Here is a 7,887-nt window from a genome sequence, read left to right as displayed (position 1 = left end):
GGATTTCTGTAGTGACCCTGTTTTTTCCCACTCAAAAGTAAAGATTTTTCATTAGAAGGAAATTCGAGGAGAGATTTAAGCAGTGCTTCTGAAATATATTCAGACTTAATGTACTTACTCATGGCAGAAAATTATTCATTCATTTAATCTAAATATATGCAATTGTGGCAGTTTTATTCCCAATTCATGACATGCATATTATAGAAGATCACAAGCCAATTGTCAATGGGAATAAAACTAAAATGTAAAGCTGTTTCCTAATTCCCTCTATATTCATTTGATACTGGATTGTAAATTTTATTGTTTTCTAGCAAGATCAGATATATAAAAGCAGTTAACAAAAGTTTAAGGAAAAAGTGCACGTATTTTGGAGCCCAGACACCAGTCACTATTCTCTATGTTTTGCAAGTATTTTGATTCATTTATTTCTGTCCACTTGAGTAAGAGACAGATCTTATTGACATCACCATTTTACAGATCCAGAAACGAATGAGAGAAGTATAAATTTAGAAACTTATATCTATTAAAATAATGCTTTCACAAAAATTGGAAAGATGATTGTTATTTAATTAAGCAAGGAGAAGTTATAGTTTTGTTTCTGTAATAACAGTATATAATTTAAGAATGACTGGTTATAGTAATGATACCATTTAGAGATAAAGTTAGCAAATTGACTTATATATTGCATTCGATAATTTGTTTCCTTCTCAAAGTTTTGCACATTTATATGAAAAGAAAGTTTTGACTTTTAAATTTAACCATGAAAGTCATTAGGTTTTCAGATTCAGTCTTAGACTTGCCACTATGGCTGGGGATTTCCCTCTTGTCCTCATGGCTCACCTTGTCCTTATGGATGCCAAAGTACCTCAGGAAAAAAAAATAACCTTTAAAATATGTGTCTTACAAGTCCAACTAAAAGCTTTCAAAATATTATAGCAAGTCAAATTTTAAAATGCATCCAATTCCCAAGAGAGCTCAGATGGGTAAATTTCATGCATATAGGATGCTAATAAGATACATAGCAAAGTCCATGGAAAATAATGAGTCAAGACACTTTGAAAGTAAAATGCAAGAGAAAAAGGTTGTCCAGGATATCCAGATTATATCTAGCAGGGTGTTTTTGTACATTTGAGTCACTTAAATATTTATTGCATTAAATATATGCATGAATAAAGGAGAATGAAAATTCAATCCCCTTTTACAGGTAGGAAAAGTACAAGTAAAAGTCATTCTAAGAAACTGCACTCTTCCTCAAAAATATCTTTATTTCATCTGAAGAGCATGTTTCCCAATGTCAACAACACCCAAAATCACAACAGTAAAATCAGCTAAAAGCCCTGCTCATCTGGGAACCTGGCTCAGATACTATAGAAAGAAATATTAAAAGTTATACTTAATATACATTAAGAACATAACAGCAATTGCTTCAATTTTTTATCTATCTGGTTCTATTTTTCTAGAAATAAAATTGAAAGTGACCTCTTTTAATGATAAATTTATATAACGTTCCTTAAGTAACATACCTAAGAATATATATTAAATGCTATTGTACTAAAATAACATTAACTCATTTTGAAAGTATATCCTAATAGACTTAAAAGTATGCTATAAGAATTCATTCAATTCAAAGGAATTATTATGGACAGTTTTAGATTTTTTTATTTTTATTTGCCCATGCACAATTATTGTTCATTAACACAAAAGTAATTGTACAAATTAGTGGCTTTCACTATGAAATCTCAACACATGCACGTATCATGAAGTGATAATGTAGAACTGTAATAGATGCTTACATTATGATCTTGAGAAAATGATGATTATGTCTGTAACTCTTCTTTTACATTTCTGTATTCTCCAAATACATATTTATATTGTTCAATACAAAATTTATTTATTGAATATATTTAATTTTACAATAACATATGAATATATTAACTAAAAATATACCTGAATCGGTAATTGATAGACTGCAGAAAGAAAAAATACCTTTGAGGGCAAGCACTTCTCCCAGAAAAAATTTTAGCTTCTCTACATAGCCCTATCAGTTCAAAACTTTCAATCATGTCTTCTTGATTAAATTGTTACCTGTGTATAACTTTATATTATTGTGAATTTCATAAAGCTTACTTTTAACATAAATTAAAAGATACAAAAGTAAAGATTACTAGAAGTTCAAATATTTTCTTCTTTCACTTCAATGCATTATCTTGTCCACCAGAAATGGCACATGTTCCACTTTGAGTGTTCCTGCATTGAACTACATATAAAGAAATGAGTAAATACAATGAGAGATGATTACAAAAGAACAGGCATGATACTGTGGTCTTGGAATTCTCAACACAGAATTCATAACAATTAGAATTTGAGATAAACTCTATATGTCCATTCTTTCAATCTCCCTAATGAATATAAACCTTAAAATCCTCAATAAGATACTGGCAAACAGAATGCAGAAGATCATCAAGATCATACACACCGACCAAATAGGATTAATCTCAAGGATGCAGGGATGGTTCAACACATGCAAATCTATAAGTGTAATGCACTATATTAATACAGCCAAGAACAAAAATAATGATCACCTCAATAGATTCATAAAATGCATTCAACAAAATCCAATACCATTCATGATAAAAACTCTACAGAAAATTGGAAAAGATGGTCTTTATCTCAACCTGACAAACCAACAGTCAACATCATACTAATTGCTCAAAAACTGAAATCCTTCATGCTAAAATCAGAAACAAGACAAGGATGTCCACTGTCATCACTCCTGTTCAATATGGTTCTGGAAACATTAGCCAGAGCAATTAGAGAAGAGAAAGAAATAAAAGGAATAAAGATAAGAAATGAAGTTAAATGGTCCTACATATTTTTAAATTAAAAATATTATCCTAGAAAAGGGCTAAAGGTGTAGGGAAAGTGGGAAGGGTAGGGGAAAGGGAATAAGGGAAAAGAAAAAAATATGAGAAAATGAAAAAATGGAAATAAAGTGTTTGTAAATGGGGTGAAGAGAGGGCAGAGACAAGGGGAAAAAATGAGAACCAAGACTTGTCATGTAAAGGTGCAGGATCCCAGTAATGAATGTAACTGTATTGTATACCTCGTTGTACCAATAAACTCAATAAAAAGAATTATCCTACTCTATAATACATTTTATTTTCAAAAGACTAGGTATGAGGGTATTCATTTTATAGACACCATGCCTTCATGTATTGTGTTTCAAAATTTTGATCTCTTGCCTATTTCCTGGCTTTAAAAAAATCTACACCATTTACCCTTTTAATTTTATTTCCTCTATTTTATATTTCTCCAGTCTTTGCTATTACTTTCCCCCCTTCAATCTGCTACTCCTATGGTTTGATTGCCAAATCACAACTCGTGATGTGACCTTGGAGATCCTCTGTTGCACTCTTTCCTTTCTAGAAAAGTTAATTTGCTCAAGGTCATAGAGCTAGCTAATGGTCAACTTGGGTTTGTAACTCAGGTTTTCTTCCTGTAGATATAGTGTTCTTTAGAACATATATATTTATATAAAATGTGTGGCACTGCCTGATTTTAGCTAATTTATACTAATTGAGAGTAGAATCTAACAAATAGTGCTATATGTTCTGGTTCATACAAATCTAGAATTTTTTAAATCCTTAATGATAAATTGCATGGGAAAAAATTTTGCTTATATGCTTTGTGAAAAAAAAGGGAAACTTATTGAAGGGCTACATTTTGGCAAATTATTCACCCTTCTTTTCTTCTTCCTGAAACAATTCTTGGTTTATTTCATTAGACATAGGAGATAAATTCAGAGTCATCCAAAAGCCAAGGTTGAATCTTTTCTTTTGACTCAGGGTCAAAGTAGAAATCTTTATGCAGTAAATTCTTTATTAAAAGATAATGATTCATTTGAAAATCCTCATTGAGAATATGAATGAATATTAACATCACAGATTTAAATACTTTTGCCTGAACTAAAATTTCAGTAGCCATTGCTTTGCTGTTTTTTTGTAACAAAGAGATTTTACAACAGTGTTCTGACAACAATAAAGGAAAGGTCATGGGGTGTTTAAGAGGAAATATACCATAAACAAAGAAAAAAAATCCATCATAAGGTTTTGTGGTTGTCAGTTCATTAAGTCAAAAAGTATACTTGGTAGTGTTTTTGCTTCCTTATTTAGCACAAAGAAGAGGTGGGGCTTGTGTGATAGCAAGCAGATATGTAAACACAAAGCCACAATAAAATAAAAGTGCAGTTTCAGAGATGAATAGACAGTCATGGTTTTACTTGTCTCAGTGAATAAGTACTGTAGGTCGCTGACATAGTAAGCCCAAGAAAAAGACATCAATGTCCAGAGTGGACACATGCAGTATCACAAAGGAGTGAAACAATTTTTGGATTCTGGATTTACAGAAACTAGAGAATTTAGAATGCAGAAATCAAGGAGAATGGTGAGAAAGTAGAAAGAGAGGGAAGGGAGGGGAGAGAGAAGAGAGAGAGGAAAGAGAAGGGGACGGAAAGCTGAGAGAAGAGAGAGCAAGGGGGGGGAGAGGGGATAAGAGAAGTTCTATGGCCCAATTGCAAAGAAGTATGACTGCTGTGCTATAGGCAAGTGGGGTTCATTGAAGGTGGGCACACAGCAAGTGAACTGACTATGGTTGGGTTTAAACATTCACAATTGCTCAGATATGGGAAAAGAGGGATTATCACCATTCTTCTTTTCTATAAATCTCTTTTTGCCTACAAATATCCATTCTGGCTGATGACAAAAATAAAGAAGGAAATTGCGCCGGTGAAAGATAATTGATTTCTTCTGGGTTACAAAAGTGCCACACATTAGAATTAGTTCAAAGTTTAAACTCCCTATCAAACTGATTCTTCCCTTGAAGGGTGTTTCTCCATGTTCTCTATCCCTAATTTGTTTTTAGCAACAGGAAACTGGAACTTGTACACTTTTAAGGAGCAAGAGATATACTGTCTCCTGAGCCCTTGCAGACTTCATGAGGATGGCTATGCTGACGTGCTTTCAAATACTGTTTCCCCACCACCACCACCACCTCTCTCTCTCTCCTTGGGGATGAGATCACCCTTGGATGCATCATACTAAATAATGACCTGTAGAAAATCATGCATCTGTGCTATTTGCATGAGTCTGTCCTTTGCCAGAGGGTAGAGACCACTCTGACCATGGGTAGCTGGGAAGGACAGTCATCCTGGTCCTGATCCATTTGTCTAGATACCCAAATCTGCTGCTCTTTAGAAAGTGTCCCAGTCCTGGACAGAGGTCTTCTAAAAGAGACTTGCAGAACGCCAAAGGCACACATAGAAAGGCAATGCACTACTTGGATCGTTCCCCGATTCCTCAAGACCTACTGAGGTTTGTCTAGAATTTCCCCACCTCAAGAGTTGCAACCATGAGGCAGGAGTCTGAACACTCACAGGTAAGATCTGCTGCATGCTTTCCCTCTTCTAACTGTTCTCTCAGCATTGTCATATGAAATAGTCAATATGTCAGTATCAGAAGTTGGCTCAGGTTTTCCTACTAAAACAGAATGTAACCAGAAATAGGATACTCCACTACCAGTAAAGCAGTACTCTGTGACTATAAGAAAGTAAAACTCTATGATAAAAAAAAATGGGAATTAATATGTTATGTATGTGTACCAGCTCCACACAAGAAATGTGAACATTATGTATTGCAAACATGTACAGAAAAATAAAGGAAAGGTTTCAAGAGATGGCTGCAGGGGTGAAGGAGGGAAGGGAAAGGAGATTTAAAAAGAAATTAGGGTATGATATACATGTTCCATTTCCCCACAAGGGATGTAAACATTATGTATTACAAGCATGTACTAAGAAAAAAAGGCTCGATGATGCCATTAGGTCTGGCTGGAAAACAAAAGTGTATAAAGGCCAAAAAAGGCCAAACCTATATAGGTAAATCTCTGAATCCAGAAATCCTTTTCATTCCTTAAGAGAGCCATTATCAAATTTTTTAAAAGTCTCATTATGTATTTTTAAAAGGTCAAGTGATTTAATAATTCATAAATACTTCCCTAATTACCAGATAATAGGAAGTGGTAGCTGAAGGGAGTGGTAGCGTTAGAGGTAGGTTGTTAACGAAGCATGCAGGAAGTCATAGGGCCCAATCCAGGAAGTACAGGTTGAGGAAAGAAGCAAAATCTGAGTGATAGTTAAAGGCAGAATAAAGAGAAATCACTGACCAATTGATTGTGCATATCTGGAACCAAAGAAAGCAGTAAGTGTTGCCTGAAGGCTCATATGCATGGAGAATCTGGTGAGTAACAATAGCGTTGGTCTCAACAAGGGACACAAAACTGATGGGGAAGCAGAGTAAAACAAGTCTAAGTCAAAGCAGGCATGGTTCCATTTTTTACTGACACTAAAAGGTGACCAACACACAAATGTTATATGGACAAATAATTTATCCCAAGGATGTGAAAATGTGTAAACAGTCATTGCAACAGAGTCTGAGTTTGGCTTCCCTTCTCCAAATAAAACAGAATACAAAACCATTCATTTAAGTGAATTACGGAACTAGTTTAAAAGAGAAACAATCTGTGTATACAAAAGAAAAGCAATAAAAAATAAAGTCACGCAGAGATTTCCAAAAGCTCAAAAATGGACTACTAAACGCAGATTTCTCTGCCTTCTCCGTTTTGTCCTAACATTTACTCAAGGAATACTTCATAGGGAGTTAACAAAACTAAAACTAAATGATAGGCTTCTTTTCTTCTGTCTTTCATATTAATAATTCACCCAAAGAGCCTAAAACTCCAAATCATCATAATTTAAAGCAATTCACAATAACCTTCCAAAATATGTATAAGAGTCTAAAATTTAAAAAAATGAAAATGGCAATGAGTTAGCCCTAAATAGGAAATGAAAATAAATTAACATTAGGCTTTTATTTAGTCCATTTGTTGAAAATGTAGAACTAATATGACAGAGACCTGAAGCAGGTGAAGTAAGATGAAAGTAGCAATATCACACAGGGAAAAAACCCACAGTATTTCTCTCCTGTCTGGCAGTTTAGTCTCATCCTCCATTTCATATCTCCAGGACTCATTAATAAAAGAAATGGAGATACCCAAAGAATATCTCAACAGAAATTCTCCAGCAAATATTAAATAGAGAAAATGAAAAGCTATGGAACCCACGTTTTTTCCTACAAGCACTTTAGGGTTCCTGGAGCTACACTGGACCCCAGTTGGCTTTGGGTTTTAAAAATGCCTTGAGAAAGTCATATGTTAAACCCAAGTTTTGAATTATGGTTTTTAATCTTTTTACATTTATCCATTACCAGAAATAATGAAATCTTAATTATGTCTGGTGTATTTTCAAAAAGTCATGAGTCAGCCTGTTAGATGAGAGAAGTGTGAACTTGGACTACAGTTGATTTTACTGTCTCTCACAGCTTGAAAGAATGTGGCTCTCTTAAAATGTAGGCAGACTATAGTCTGCATCTGAGACAGCCTTGGGAGAGAGAAATGAGAACCAGTGAGGTCTGGGTGACAACACTGGCCTCACATCCACCCATGGCATAGCTCAAAGGGGTTAGTTACTCAGACTACCTTATCAGAGAGAGTAGTATTTGTTCCCTCAGGCTGTCACAAAATTGCCACCAATTTAGTGGTTTAAAACCATAGAAATTCATGGTTATGGAGGTGTCCAAAGAGTTGCTCCTTTCTGGAGGGCCCAAGGGAGGATTCAATCCAAGCCTCCTCATCACCGTCCTCAAGAAATCCTGGGGGCTTTTTTGCTTTGTAGACAACAACACACTAATCTCTGCTCATTCTTCATATTTCCCTCTGTTCATTGTCCTTTCTTTTTTTTCTTTTTTTTTTTTTTTGTCTTTTAATGACAGTGTCATT

The sequence above is a fragment of the Fukomys damarensis genome, unplaced genomic scaffold, assembly GCF_012274545.1.
Source record: "Fukomys damarensis isolate Sample0158 unplaced genomic scaffold, DMR_v1.0_HiC HiC_scaffold_14, whole genome shotgun sequence".
NCBI lineage: Eukaryota > Metazoa > Chordata > Mammalia > Rodentia > Bathyergidae > Fukomys > Fukomys damarensis.
This window is presented reverse-complemented; position numbering follows the sequence as displayed.